The sequence below is a fragment of the Lactuca saligna genome, chromosome 2 (assembly GCF_052625555.1).
Source record: "Lactuca saligna cultivar CGN05327 chromosome 2, ASM5262555v1, whole genome shotgun sequence".
Taxonomy (NCBI): domain Eukaryota; kingdom Viridiplantae; phylum Streptophyta; class Magnoliopsida; order Asterales; family Asteraceae; genus Lactuca; species Lactuca saligna.
Genome location: NC_136418.1, coordinates 3,661,295 through 3,678,031, shown reverse-complemented (window position 1 = coordinate 3,678,031; position 16,737 = coordinate 3,661,295).

Genomic DNA, 16,737 nt, shown 5'->3' with positions numbered 1-16,737 from the left:
ACATTTAATATTATAAAATTAATAAAGGATTGCAAGTTATGTTATTCTTCAATGAGCCAACATGTATTTTCAATCAACAACCTAGTTTATGACACTGCTTACATTATATTTTGTGAAGATGAGCATCATGAAGAAAATTTCTGCATTATATATTGCATTTGCTCAAACAATTTAGATTGCTATCGATGATTGTTGAGTCTTTTTAAATAAAAGTAAAAATTATAGTTTGTGGGTGAGTGGGTGGGGGAGATAAAATAAAAAGTAAAAGTTAAGTGTTTTGGCTACTTCAAAAAGGGTAATTTTTCATGTACTGGATATTTACATCCAATTTTTTTAGGAAAAAAGTTAATTATGTTATTGTATTTTTTATTGCATTGTCAAATACATCAAATGATATACTTACACTTTTAGAATCATCTTAGTTATACTATTTTCGTCAATTTTAGGAAATAAACGCTAAAAAAATGTTTAGCTTGTAAAAGATGAGAGAGAAAAGAAGAACTTGATTAAGTAACAACTAACATCACAATATTTGTAAAATATGTTAGATAACTGAATTAAATTGGATGAAACGATATAAATGATTTAATTACAATATATACTTCCATACAAAAATCTATTTGTTAACAGATATGAGTGAAAATGTTAGAAAAAGGGATGAATAGATTGCTTGGATTCTCTGAAAGTCGTGATTCACTATCAAATTGAAGTATTTCGATGGTATAGATCGAACACTCAATTGGATGAAATTCAGAGAATGAAATTTGAGAATGTATATGAAAATGTTCTTCAACATGTACCAGAATATTGACCAAAAAACGGATATATCAATCCTGTCTGAAAACTGTCAACAGACAGTTACAAACTGTCATAAAACTACCAAACTGTCATTAAACGGATGTCATGGAATAAAGGGTCAACTTTCTAAAATTGTATTTTTGATGCAATTTTTAATATAGCAACATAGTCCAAATAAAAAAAATTTGCGCTGACCTGGCAGCTCGATCCCAGCCAGGGGCTCTGCCCTTTGGACCCCGCCAGGGGCTGCCGCCCCTGGGACCCCCGTTCGTTTAGGGGCTTCGCCCCTAAATAGCAATGTACTTTAAATCTTGAAAAACTTGAACAAGTGTGCACTCCTACACCATCCTAACTTGTTCAATATTCAACAAGATCACTTTTGGTTAACAAATTTAATCCTATTACACTTAAATAATATTTGATGATATAAAATCACCAACAAACCTCCCCTATTTAAGTGTAATCCTGATTAAACTTAAAAACAAAACATAAACAATAACAAACTGATGCATAAATGAAATGTCGTGACGATTGAATTTCATATTAGTATATTACTCAATCCAAATATTCGAATATCAGGGTGTCTCTAAGGATTGAATCCTTTCTATTCAAAGTGAATACATGAAGATAATACACACACTAGTTTACATTCTCATAATTTCTAACTTGACACTATATTTAACTAGCTTGTGTCCCATCCTTCAATAAGCATATCAAAGCCAAGTCCTAACTTTTTGAAGCAGCTAAACTTCATGTTTATATAGGTAGTTCTTTTATTCTTGCACCTGCAAATGCAATTTTTCAAAGAACTATAAAGAAATAAATTTTCAACCTCCTTAACTTGCAGTACTGAACACATACCTTGGGATGATCATAAAAATGTGTTCCAATCTTCAAGTATTAAGCTTTCCACATTGAATTCAACATCTAATATTGCATTAGATGGGAATTGGGTATCTTAATATAAAAGATTTTAAGTGGACTTTAAACCCATCCCAATAGCCGCCTTGTGCACAAGATCTCTTGCTAACCCTTTGGTTAGATGATCGGCTAAATTCAACTGAGTTCTTACAAACTCCACAGATATCACACCAGTCATGATGAGCTCACGAATCATACTATGTCTAACACCTAAATGTCTAGACTTTCCATTTTACACTTGACTATAAGCCTTAGCCAAGGTTGCGGCACTATCACATCTGATAGAAATGGTAGATATCGGTTTGGGCCATAATGGAATTTCATAAATCAAATTCCTTAACCACTCAGCTTCTTTACCAGCAGCAGACAATGCAACAAACTCAGACTCCATGGTTGAGTTAGTAATACAAGTTTGTTTCTTAGATGCCCATGAAATGGCACCTCCTCCAAGAAGAAACACCCAACCACTTGTAAAGGAGTGATCCTCTAAGTTGTTAATCCAGCTGGCATCTGAATAACCTTCCAAAACAGAAGGATATCAACTATAAGTTAAACCATAATTAATGGTCCCTTTCAAGTACTTGAATACTCTACTCACAGCTTGCCAATGATGTGAACTAGGATTACTAGTATACCTACTAAGCCTTCCCACAACATATGCTATATCAGGCCTAGTACTAATCATGGCATACATTAAACAACCAATAGCCCTAGAATATTCAAGTTGAGACACTGGAGATCCTTTATTTGGCAAAAGCTTGAGACTAGGATCTATAGGAGTGCTAACAGGAGAACAATTCTCAAAGTTAAACTTTTTCAATATCTTCTCAATATAATGAGATTGAGAAATTGAAATCCCATTATTTCCTTGTTTAATTCTTATACCAAGAATTACCTCAGCCTCCCCCAAGTCTTTCATTTCAAAACTGGATGATAAGAATTTCTTGGTTTTATTAACTTCTTCTAAATCAGTACCAAAAATTAACATATCATCCACATATAAACAAATCATGACTCCTTTTCCAGAAGTATCAAATTTGCTATATACACACTTGTCAGCTTGGTTTAATGCAAAACCATTAGACAAGACAACATCATCAAACTTTTGATGCCATTGTTTTGGTGCTTGTTTCAAACCATATAATGATTTCTTTAACTTGCACACTTTGTGTTCATTTCCAGGCATCACAAACCCTTCAGGTTGTTTCATGTATATTTCCTCATCCAAGTCACCATTCAAGAATGCAGTTTTCACATCCATTTGGTGAATCAAAAGATTATGTATAGCTGCAAGAGCTAATAATAATCTAATAGTAGAAATTCTGGCAACAGGAGCATAAGTATCAAAGAAATCAATACCTTCCTTTTGTCTAAAGCCTTGGATAACCAATCTGGCTTTATACTTATCAATTTTGCCATCCACCTTCATTTTTCTTTTGAGGATCCATTTACATCCTAATGCCTTGCAACCAGGAGGTAAATCAGCCAATACCCAAGTATTGTTATGCATAATAGAATCAATCTCATCATGAATTGCCTCTTTCCATAAATGAACATCCCTAGAAGCCATAGCTTCATTGAAAGTCTTTGGATCCTCTTCAATATTAAAACAATATTGATGTTGAGAAATAGTTTCATTCCTTGTTCCTTCAACTAAATATAGTTGAAAATCAGATCCAAAAGACTTAGCTTTTCTAGCTCTGGTGCTTTTCCTAGGTTCAGGTACAAAAGTTGCACCACCAGAAACATCTTCATCTTGAGTAACACTCTTGTTGGAAGATTGATGAATCATGTCCCTTGGTCTAGGTATAGATGTAAACCTTTCTTCATCAAAGATAGCATCTCTTGACTTTATCACTGTGTTTATAGACACGGAGTCATTAGATTCTAAGACATAGAATCTATATGCTTTGGAATGCTCAGCATATCCAATAAAGATACAATCTATACCTCTCTCACCCAAAGTTTTCCTTTTGGGTTCAGTGAGCCTTACAACTGCTCTACAACCCCAAATTTTGAGATAACTCAAATTTGGTACCTTTTTACACCAAAGTTCATAAGGAGTATTCTTACTCCTTTTATTTGGAGTTCTGTTCAAGATGTAACATGCAGTTAACATTGCCTCACCCCAAAACCTTTCGCTTAAGCCAGAATATGACAACATGGAATTAACCATTTCTTTCAAAGTCCTATTCTTCCTTTCAGCTACACCATTTTGTTGTGGTGTATATGGAGCTGTGGTTTGATGTATTATTCCAGTTGATTCAAAATAAATTGGATCATAATACTCACCACCTCTATCAGTACGCGATACTTTTATTAATTCATTTTTATGAAGCTCAACTTGTTGTTTATAAATTTTAAATTTATCAAGTGCTTCATCCTTAGAATGTAGCAAATAGATATAACAATATCTAGATGCATCATCAATGAAAGTAACAACATACTTCTTGTTTCCAAGGGAAGGTGTTGCATGGAAATCACATAAATCACTATGTATAAGATCCAACACCTTGCTTTCCCTAACAACATCTTTGAAAGGTTGTCTAGTGATTTTAGTTAGCATGCATGTTTTACATTTTTCTTATTTTGCATATCAAAAGCAGGAATTAAACTCATTTTAGACATGTCTTTTAATCTCTTATAATGAATGTGTCCTAGTCTAGCATGCCATAATTCAGATTTGTAAAAATTATTGCTAGTACTACTTGAAGCCATGCAAATAGAATTATCACTAGAAGGATAATTAATATTAAGCCTAATCATTCCATTACATACATATCCAAATCCTATAAAAGAACCATGTCTTGACAAGATATACTTGTCACTTTCTAACACTTGTTTGTAACCACAATTATTTAATACAATTTCAGACATGAGATTCTTACGAATCCCTTGAACATATAAAACATTGTTTAAACACAAACATTTCCCAGAAGTAAAAGTAAGTAAAACAGATCCTATGCCCTTGATTGGTTCAGTTGCAACATTTCCCATCTTCACAACAGATCCATCTTCAATTGGTTGGAAGTCCTTGAACCAATATAGATCTTTGCAAACATGACTTGTTGCTCCCGAATCAACCCACCATGCAACTTTATCATCCTGCACATAAAATGCTTCAGAAATCACAGAAATACAATTCTGAATATATTTAGAATTCTGCAATGAAACAGAAATCTGACCTTGTTGCTTTTCTGGATCCTTGGATCCACTTGGTCCAGCACCATCCTTATTCACTTTGCGAAGAAGACAATCTTTCTTGAAGTGACCCGGTTTGTTACAATTCCAACAAACCAACTTAGCCTTCTTGTTGGAAGACTTGTCATCCTTTCCTTTAAACTTCCTTTTTCCATTAGACTTCTTGGGATTCTTTGAACTTTCTCCTTCCACCATGTTCACAGAAGAGGAACCAACTTGGTTATTGCCTTTAGGATTGTTATCAAGTTCTTGAGTCCTTAAGGACTCTTCAATCCGTAAATGACTTCCAAGTTGAGTCAAAGTTAATTCCTCTTTGTTATGTTTTAGATTATGTTTAAAATCTTTCCAGGAAGGGGGTAGTTTGTCAATTATCACAGCCACATCAATGGCTTCATCCATTTTCAGATTGTGTTGAACAAACTGTCCTAGGATCCTTAACATTTCATGGAATTGTTCCATAACAGGCCTGGAGTCAATCATCTTGTAACCCATAAAATTACTGACAAGAAACTTCTTGCTAGAAGCATCTTCAGCCATGTATTTGGATTCAAGAGAATCCCAAAGTTCTTTTGCAGATTCGAAATTTTGATAGATATCAAAAAGAGAGTCAGACATACCATTGAGAATATGACCACGACATATGTAATCATCATTTTCCCACTTTGATCTCCTTCTTGTTGCCTCCAAAGGTTCATCTTCAACAGATTCTGGTAAGACTGGCATGGGTGTACTAAGAACATACACCACTTTCAGAGTGGTAAGGAGAAAGTGCATCTTCTTCTGCCATCTACGAAAATCTTGCCCTTCAAACTTGTTCAATTTGTTAAACTTGCTTGTCATATCCTTCACAGAATCACCACTTGCCATGATTACAGAATACTTCAATTTTTGTTAGAAAAAGGGATGAATAGATTGCTTGGATTCTCTGAAAGTCGTGATTCACTATCAAATTGAAGTATTTCGATGGTACAGATCGAACACTCAATTGGATGAAATTCAGAGAATGAAATTTGAGAATGTATATGAAAATGTTCTTCAACATGTACCAGAATATTAACCAAAAAACGGATATATCAATCATGTCTGAAAACTGTCAACAGACAGTTACAAACTGTCATAAAACTACCAAACTGTCATTAAACGGATGTCATGGAATAAAGGGTCAACATTCTAAAATTGGATTTTTGATGCAATTTTTAATATAGCAACATAGTCCAAATAAAAAAATTTCGTGCTGACCTGGCAGCTCGATCCCAGCCAGGGGCTCTGCCCCTTGGACCCTGCCAGGGGTTGCCGCCCCTGGGACCCCGCTCCATGTGACATCCCCAAAATCACGGCCAGAAAAGACCGGTTTTGTTTATACTTTATTTCAAAATCAGAGTTATTTTTTAATAAAAGGTTTGCGGAATTTGTCCCAAAACAATAATATGATAAAGATTTATCAAAAGCATTTCCATATAAATGTATTCATTAAAAGACTCGGGATGTCATGTTCGTACAGATCAAAAGTATAAACAGTACAATATAAGCCTTACTACATTATTTCATATCTACAGGCCTATATCCATAATCCCTCGTCCAAAAACATCACACCTATGCTCATGCGCCACTACCTGTAATGCATAAAACTGAGTGGGTCAGGCTTGGGAGCCTGGTGAGCACATAGGGTTTTCAACCCACAATAAATAAGTTTATTAATTTCATCAATCAACAATAACCCGATTACCCGTTCCCGTTATCCTCACTTTACGTCCCTAAACACCTACATAAGGGACCTAGCCTAAGGATCATCATCGGGATGGACACTACTGCTAAGGGGATTCCTCAGCAATAAATGTCCTAATAGGCAACCATGTGGGGGATGGAGTACATCTGGTGAGCACACAGTTCAAATAAACACCTACAGGTTGCGAGCCTGCTAGTGTTCCACTGGACTGTCTAGAATAGTCCGTGGTCGTCATCTATACTCTGCTAGATGACTGGATCATCAATAACATCTATAACGAGGCCTCTCATTATTTTATTTTGTCACACAGCAACTATTACATCTACCCATGTTTTACCCAACACATTTTGTAGATATAAAATACATATACAGTTTAAATCTTTGAAAACATGTATAAAACGTTCATTCAGCATAGATAGCAAGTATTCAGATAATATGCACACATTGCATGTAATTTATATTAAATACTTCATATCTATGTGTAAGTTGAAAGTGAATATGCACTCACCTGATTAGGTGGTGACTCAGCACTCGGACAGCGCTTCGATACTCTTAAAATGATATTCCTTCGATAAAACCTAGTATCGATATCACTAGGGTTTAGTTTAACGATAACCGCGACACATTAATTAGTTTGACTATTATTAAGCGTTAATAATGCTCAATATAACTCATAATAATAGCCCAAATAATTATTTTAAGGACCTAATAACATTCCTATAATTATTTGGAAGCTATATTAAAAATTGCGTAAGCGTAGCATACTTACAGCGAATTTTATCGAAAACCGGGACTCAATTGGAGCAGCGTTTCGAAACCGAAAAACTCCTTTTTCTCGGGACTTCGGGAGCCTCGCGGCTTCCTTAGGGTGCTAGGGGTTCAACTAGGGCTTAGGGATGGTTTGGGGTTGTAGAGAGAGAAAGTAGTGAGAGAAAGAAGGTGGAAAGGTGTGAAAATGGAGGCACCCTCGGCCTCCTTTTATAGCCGCGAGGGCTCGGTCTACACGGCGCGTCCAGCAGCACTACGCGGGGCGTAGTTCGGTGATGGCTGCCAGCTCGCAACAGCTGGCTCGCACTCGCTCTCGGACGGATAAGGCTGAAGGTACGCGGGGCGTACCGGTCCTCGTACGCGGGGCGTAAGGCGAGGCGTCGTGGCGCGATCCGGAGCGAAGCCGTGGTCAGCAAGCAACGGTTCAGAAGCGGCCACGTCATCCGATTCGCAACAGTGTTCGCATTTTCGAGTTCTAACTTCAAAAATTCGTAACTTTCGCATACGAGCTCCGTTTTTGATGTTCTTTATATCCACGCGAAGGTGCGAACGTACTCTACAACTTTCGTTTAGACTTCGTCGGCTAATTTTGGCTCTATTTTAAATTTTATATTATTAACGGGCCGGGACACGATTTGTCCGTTAAATCCTCATAACTTCTTCATCCGACATCCGTTTTTGCCCATCTTTTTCTCGTTACGCTACTCTCAACAAGATCTTTGATTCTCGTTCAGGTCGTGTCGGCTAAAAACCGCTCGATCAAACATTCGAATTTCGGGCAGTACACTGCTAGTCCGAAACTTCGAAAAAGCGTAACTTCTTCATACGAAGTCGGATTTGGGCGTTCTTTTTATCGATGTTCTTAGTTTAACATATTCTACAACTTTTATTTAGATTTCTAAGGCTAAAAAGTCTTCTATCGTAAATTTACTATTTTATGTCTTCCGGTGCCGTGCCGGTTTTGCCGTAAAACTTCGGCGGGCCATAACACACTTTATGTAGAGATATCGGGATTATCTCACACTTTAATTCTGACGCTCATTTTTATTCTTTATTAATTCTACATTTATAATTAAATAATAAACACATAAACACACATAATTCACATAATACTCAAATATTTCATATTTATTACTTCAAAAAGAGTTACAATAGTTGACCTAGACTATTACATTGACAAAATGCTTAGCCCTGAAAACCCGGGCATTACAATTCTCTCCCCCTTATGATGATTCCGTCCCGGAATCATGCATCAGCAAACAGATGTGGATAACGACTCATCATGTTATCCTCTGTTTCCCAAGTGAGATTCAGCCCATTCGAATGTTTCCATTGGACTAGCACTAAGTCGACCATCTTGCGTCGTAACTTCTTAGTCTTACGGTCAACAATTGCCTCGGGCTCTTCGATCAGCCTTTTATTTTCATCTATCCTTAACTCTGAGATTAGAATTATGTCGAGAACATCTCCCACGAATTTCCTCAAATAACACACATGGAAGGTGTTATGAATACCATTGAGTTCTTCGGGCAATTCCAGCTTGTAAGCTTGGTTCCCAATCCTCTGAAGAACTTTGAACGGTCCAATAAACCTTGGATTCAACTTTCCTCATTTTCCAAATCGTATAAGTCCCTTCCACGGTGAGACTTTAAGTAAAACGGAATCCCCAACTTCGAAGGTTATCGGTCGTCTTTTCTTGTCAGCATAGCTCTTCTGACGATCCTGAGCTGCTAGCATTCTTTCCCTAATCACCTTCAATTTCTCAGCAGTCTCATGGACCATATCGGGGCCCATAAACTGCTTCTCTCCGGCTTCAAGCCAACAAGACGGCGTACGACACTTCTGTCCATACAAGGCTTGATAAGGTGCCATCTTGATGCTCGAGTGAAAACTATTGTTGTAAGAAAATTCTACTAGAGGTAAGTGTTCGTCCCAATTCCCTTGGAATTCGAGGGTACATGCTCTCAGCATATCTTCCAACGTCTGAATCGTTCTTTCGCTCTGACCATCAGTTTGCGGATGGTAAGCAGTACTCAAACACAACTTCGTACCCAACTCCTCTTGTAGACTCCTCCAAAACCTTGACGTGAAACGACTATCACGATCTGACACAATCGTAAGAGGGACACCGTGAAGTCTTACAATTTCCTTCACGTAAGCATTTGCGAGCTTATCCATAGACCACTTCTCGTTGGCTGCTATGAAGTGTGCACTCTTGGTGAAACGATCCACGACTACCCAAATCATGTCGTGTCCATTCTTCGTTCTGGGCAGTTTAGTCACAAAATCCATGGTGATGTCTTCCCATTTACCCATGGGTACAGGTAAAGGTTCTAAACTCCCATACGGTTTCTGATGTTGTGCCTTAACCCTTGCACATGTTACGCACTCAGCCACATACTTCGCAACATCGAGCTTCATCGTCGGCCACCGGTAGTAGGGTTTTAGGTCCCTATACATTTTAGTGCTACTGGGATGAATCGAGTACATGGTCTTGTGTGCTTCTTCCATTAGGAGATCTCTTATTCCTCCCGTCTTAGGTACCCAAATTCGACCTTGGAATACCTTCAGTCCTCGACTGTTTGTACCGAACACTAACGTTTTTCCCAAACGTTCTTCCTTTCGGTCATTCTTTTCTAGGGCTTCCTCTTGAGCTTTCATGATACTTTCCACAATCGTCGAGACGACTTCAATTCTTAATGCTCTTGGCCTTTTTCTTTCAAGATTGACTTTCCGACTGAGAGCATCAGCAACAATATTTGCTTTACCTGGGTGGTAAAGTATCTCACAATCGTAATCCTTGAGAAGTTTTAGCCAGCGTCGTTGCCTCATGTTCAACTCCTTCTGATTAAAGAGATACTGGAGACTCTTATGATCAGTGAAGAGCTTGCACTTCGTGCCGTAGAGGTAATGCCTCCATATCTTTAAGGCAAATACTACCGCTGCCAACTCCAGATCATGAGTGGGGTAGTTCTTTTCGTGCTCTTTCAATTGTCGAGATGCGTATGCTATCACCTTTTCTCTTTGGGTCAGAACACAACCTAACCCGACTCCAGATGCATCACTATAAACTACGAAATCTTCGACTCCATCAGGTAGAGAAAGTATCGGTGCTTCACATAATTTCTTCTTTAGCTTCTTGAACGCCTCATCGTGTTTCTCACTCCATGTATACGTAGCTCCTTTATGGGTCAAAGCTGTTAATGGAGCAGCTATCGAAGAAAAGCCTTGGATAAATCGTCGGTAATATCCGGCTAATCCTAGAAAGCTTCGAATCTCCGTGGGATTCTTCGGACGTTCCCACTTCATCACAGCTTCGATCTTGGCGGGGTCAACCATTATTCCTTCTTGGTTAACAACATGACCCAAGAATTGGACTTCCCGTATCCAAAAGTCGCATTTGGAGAACTTTGCAAAAAGCTTCTCCTTCTTTAACACCTCCAACACTTCTCGTAGATGCTTGCCATGCTCCTCCTGGCTTTTCGAGTAAATGAGAATGTCATCGATGAACACTATCACAGATTTATCGAGGAATGGTTTACAAACCCTATTCATCAAATCTATGAATGCCGCGGGAGCATTGGTTAGTCCGAATGACATAACCAAGAACTTGTAGTGCCCATATCTTGTTCTGAATGCAGTATTCTCAATATCCTGCTCTCTCACCTTCAGCTGATGATATCCTGACCTAAGATCGATCTTTGAGAAGTAGCTCGAACCTTGCAGCTGATCGAATAGATCATCAATCCTCGGCAATGGATACTTGTTCTTTACCATTGCCTTATTCAACTCTCGGTAGTCTATGCACATCCTCATGCTTCTGTCCTTCTTCTTCACGAATAACACCGGAGCTCCCCAGGGTGATGAACTAGGTCGAATGAAACCGCTGTCCAACAGCTCCTGAAGTTGCGTCATGAGCTCCTTCATCTCCGTCGGTGCTAATCGGTAAGGTGCCTTTGCTATCGGTGTTGTTCCTGGTAATAAGTCTATACAAAACTCTACTTGCCTATCATGTGGTAATCCGGGAAGATCTTCGGGAAAGACTTCCGGATAATCGCACACAACCGGTATATTCTGCACCTCTTTCTTTTCTTTCTTAGCATCGATTACGAATGCCAAGTACGATGCACATCCCTTGGACAAACATTTCCTGGCTTTCATCAAGGAGATGATTCCAGAATTCACTCTGCGTTTGTCCCCGTACACCATAAATGATTCCTTTCCGGGTGGGTTTATCCTAACTATCTTCTTTCGGCATAATATCTCGGCATCGTTGGCGCTAAGCCAATCCATACCCAAAACGATGTCGAAACCATTTAACTCTATGGGTAATAGTTCCTCATGGAATTCGTTTCCGTTTAGGTCAATGACGATGTTCCTAATACGATTACTAACAGGTACGAATTTGCCACTGGCAACTTCTACAATCAGGGCATTATCTAGTTTTTCTACAGGTAATGCTAATTTTCCACCAAATTTATGCGACACAAAGGAGTAATTGGCTCCGGAATCAAATAGTATATTTGCAGGTAAACCATTTACAAGAAAGGTACCTGAAGCGACGTCTGCTGCCTCCTTCGCAGCCTCGAGCGTCATCTGAAAGGCTCTCGCCTTTGGTTTTGGTGGTATGTTGGGCCTTCCCGCATCTTTCTTCTTTGGGCAATCCTTAGCAATATGCCCTTCTTCACGACATTCGTAGCACACCTTCTTGTTGGTGGTGCACTCATTGGCATAGTGCCCTGTTTTCCCACACTTGTAGCAGGTTACTTCATCGCTACATTTTCCCGAGTGCTTCTTCTTGCACTTCTCGCACCATTTAAATTCGTTTCCTCCCCCGAATCTTTTTGAACCGAACTTGTTCTTCTTTTTGTTGGGTTTAGTAGACCCTTCAAATTTCCTCTTCTCGCCAACCTCGATTTTGCTGGCAGCTCTTCCCTTAATCATGTCCTCCACAGACTTGGCAGCCCAGATAGCTGCCTCCAAAGTAGGTGTCTGACGTACTGGCACCGCGTACTCCCATGGAAGTCCCTTTGCGTACTTATCAATTTTCGTCAGCTCATCCGGAACAAGACGCAAGGCAAACTCCATCTTTTCTGTGAAGTTGTTCGTGTATTCATCGATTGACATGCTTCCCTTCTTCAGGGTTAGAAACTGGTTCTCTAGCTCAAGCAGGTTTTGAGTTGAGCAGTACTTTCGTTTGAATTGCACCAGAAATTCTGCCCATGTCAGTTGCAGGGGCTTGTTGGGGCTTAAAGTCTTCCCCAAGGTATTCCACCAACGTACAGCGCTTCCTCGGAACTGACGTACTGCAAACGTGGTTTGTAGCTTTCCTCTGCAACCGCACGTCATGAAAGCTAATTCCATCTCCGAGATCCAATCCATGACCCCGATTGGATCCTCTTTTCCCGTGAAAGTCGATGGCTTGCAAGTAAGAAAATCCTTGTACTTGCATCCATTCCTCTCGACTTCGTCTCCTTGGTTGTTTTGTTGAACTAGTGGTGGGTTGGCTTAACCAACGGTTCCACTGTAGTCTCCTTCCTCAGTCTGCCCTTCGTTCAACTCGGGCTGTTCGATCTGAATAGTGGCTTCCTCACGATTTTGCTGGAGCAAACGTCTAGTTTCCTCCATTTGACGATCCAACATTGCCTGGATCATCGCTTGCACTCCGGCCATCGTTATTAGTCCGGTAGCGGCTTCCACAACTGGTATTTGCTCGATCACGGGGGGTTGGTGTCCGTTCCCATTTGCGTTTACGTTTCCGCTACGGGTCCTTACCATCTTGATCTATACACCGAATAAGGCGAATTCAGATCTTTATTTAGGAGAGACGTTTTAAATCGTCCTTATCACTCCGAAACGTTTACATGCTAGTTCTAATATCGTAGTCGTACGTTTAGAATCCTAAACACATAAGGTTTCCAGATCCGGTCGGCAACAGACCATAGATCCGAACATAATAACAGCATATCATGCATAAAGCATTTAGCACATAAGAGCATTCTAGGCACAATTCCTAAAATAATCTAGTGCTCACACCTCACAATCATCGCTTAGCATTCTAAGTTTAAGTCTAGAAATAAATCCATATTCCTAGTTCGCTTAAACTAATGCTCTGATACCAACTGTGACATCCCCAAAATCACGGCCAGAAAAGACCGGTTTTGTTTATACTTTATTTCAAAATCAGAGTTATCTTTTAATAAAAGGTTTGCGGAATTTGTCCCAAAACAATAATATGATAAAGATTTATCAAAAGCATTTCCATAGAAATGTATTCATTAAAAGACTCGGGGTGTCATGTTCGTACAGATCAAAAGTATAAACAGTACAATATAAGCCTTACTACATTATTTCATATCTACAGGCCTATATCCGTAATCCCTCGTCCAAAAACATCACACCTATGCTCATGCGCCACTACCTGTAATGCATAAAACTGAGTGGGTCAGGCTTGGGAGCCTGGTGAGCACATAGGGTTTTCAACCCACAATAAATAAGTTTATTAATTTCATCAATCAACAATAACCCGATTACCCGTTCCCGTTATCCTCACTTTACGTCCCTAAACACCTACATAAGGGACCTAGCCTAAGGATCATCATCGGGATGGACACTACTGCTAAGGGGATTCCTCAGCAATAAATGTCCTAATAGGCAACCATGTGGGGGATGGAGTACATCTGGTGAGCACACAGTTCAAATAAACACCTACAGGTTGCGAGCCTGCTAGTGTTCCACTGGACTGTCTAGAATAGTCCGTGGTCGTCATCTATACTCCGCTAGATGACTGGATCATCAATAACATCTATAACGAGGCCTCTCATTATTTTATTTTGTCACACAGCAACTATTACATCTACCCATGTTTTACCCAACACATTTTGTAGATATAAAATACATATACAGTTTAAATCTTTGAAAACATGTATAAAACGTTCATTCAGCATAGATAGCAAGTATTCAGATAATATGCACACATTGCACGTAATTTATATTAAATACTTCATATCTATGTGTAAGTTGAAAGTGAATATGCACTCACCTGATTAGGTGGTGACTCAGCACTCGGACAGCGCTTCGATACTCTTAAAATGATATTCCTTCGATAAAACCTAGTATCGATATCACTAGGGTTTAGTTTAACGATAACCGCGACACATTAATTAGTTTGACTATTATTAAGCGTTAATAATGCTCAATATAACTCATAATAATAGCCCAAATAATTATTTTAAGGACCTAATAACATTCCTATAATTATTTGGAAGCTATATTAAAAATTGCGTAAGCGTAGCATACTTACAGCAAATTTTATCGAAAACCGGGACTCAATTGGAGCAGCGTTTCGAAACCGAAAAACTCCTTTTTCTCGGGACTCCGGGAGCCTCGGGGCTTCCTTAGGGTACTAGGGGTTCAACTAGGGCTTAGGGATGGTTTGGGGTTGTAGAGAGAGAAAGTAGTGAGAGAAAGAAGGTGGAAAGGTGTGAAAAATGGAGGCACCCTCGGCCTCCTTTTATAGCCGCGAGGGCTCGGTCTACGCGGCGCGTCCAGCAGCACTACGCGGGGCGTAGTTCGGTGATGGCTGCCAGCTCGCAACAGCTGGCTCGCACTCGCTCTCGGACGGATAAGGCCGAAGGTACGCGGGGCGTACTGGTCCTCGTACGCGGGGCGTAAGGCGAGGCGTCGTGGCGCGATCCGGAGCGAAGCCGTAGTCAGCAAGCAACGGTTCAGAAGCGGCCACGTCATCCGATTCGCAACAGTGTTCGCATTTTCGAGTTCTAACTTCAAAAATTCGTAACTTTCGCATACGAGCTCCGTTTTTGACATTCTTTATATCCACGCTAAGGTGGGAACGTACTCTACAACTTTCGTTTAGACTTCGTCGGCTAATTTTGGCTCGATTTTAAATTTTATATTATTAACGGGCCGGGACACGATTGGTCCGTTAAATCCTCATAACTTCTTCATCCGACATCCGTTTTTGCCCATCTTTTTCTCATTACGCTACTCTCAACAACATCTTTGATTCTCGTTCAGGTCGTATCGGCTAAAAACCGCTCGATCAAACATTCAAATTTCGAGCAGTACACTGCTAGTCCGAAACTTCGAAAAAGCGTAACTTCTTCATACGAAGTCGGATTTGGGCGTTCTTTTTATCGATGTTCTTAGTTTAACATATTCTACAACTTTTGTTTAGATTTCTAAGGCTAAAAAGTCTTCTATCGTAAAGTTACTATTTTATGTCTTCCGGTGCCGTGCCGGTTTTGCCGTAAAACTTCGGCGGGCCATAACTTCTTCGTTATAGCTCGGATTTCGGCATTCTTTATATGTACGGAAACCTCGAGACATATTCTACAACTTTATGTAGAGATATCGGGATTATATCACACTTTAATTTTGACGCTCATTTTTATTCTTTATTAATTCTACATTTATAATTAAATAATAAATACATAAACACACATAATTCACATAATACTCAAATATTTCATATTTATTACTTCAAAAATAGTTACAATAGACTATTACATTGACAAAATGCTTAGCCCTGAAAACCCGGACGTTACACTCCAAGGGCGCTGCCCCCGGACCCCCATTCGTTTAGGGGCTTCGCCCCTAAATAGCAATGTACTTTGAATCTTGAAAAACTTGAACAAGTGTGTACTCCTACACCATCCTAACTTGTTCAATATTCAACAAGATCACTTTTGGTCAACAAATTTAATCCTATTACACTTAAATAATATTTGATGATATAAAATCACCAACAGAAAATATGTAAAATAAGGCAATGCTTTAATTTCCATCTATTTTGTGTTTTCTTTTCTTAACCAAATGAAGATGTTAGTTCTAAGTTCCTAATTAATGATTTATGTCAGATACCAAACGATCACATTCTATGAAATTTACAAATGATTTGAATAAGAATGAACTTGAAAAGTATCATTTGTAATACACAAGAAAATAATTTTTTATGTTCATATATTTGATATAAATTCTTAAGTCTTGTATTTTTAAGGAACGTAAATATTTTGTGAATTTTAGAAGCACTTTTTCTTAGGTGCTTATTTTGTTATTCCTTTAATTGAATACTTTGTTTTTCTACAAACCGATCAATTTTTTTTGTCAAATTAAAATACGTTTTAGCGAAAACTGCAAATTTGGTCCCTGTATTTGTTGATTTTTGTGGTTACAATAGGGACACTGTAAAGAAGAAGGGGTTGTTGATCTGATTCTGATCAAACGGAAACTAGTATAGTATATGTTCAAAAATCTTTGGACATGGAAAAAACCACCCTCAATGAATGCGTCAATTGGGCCTT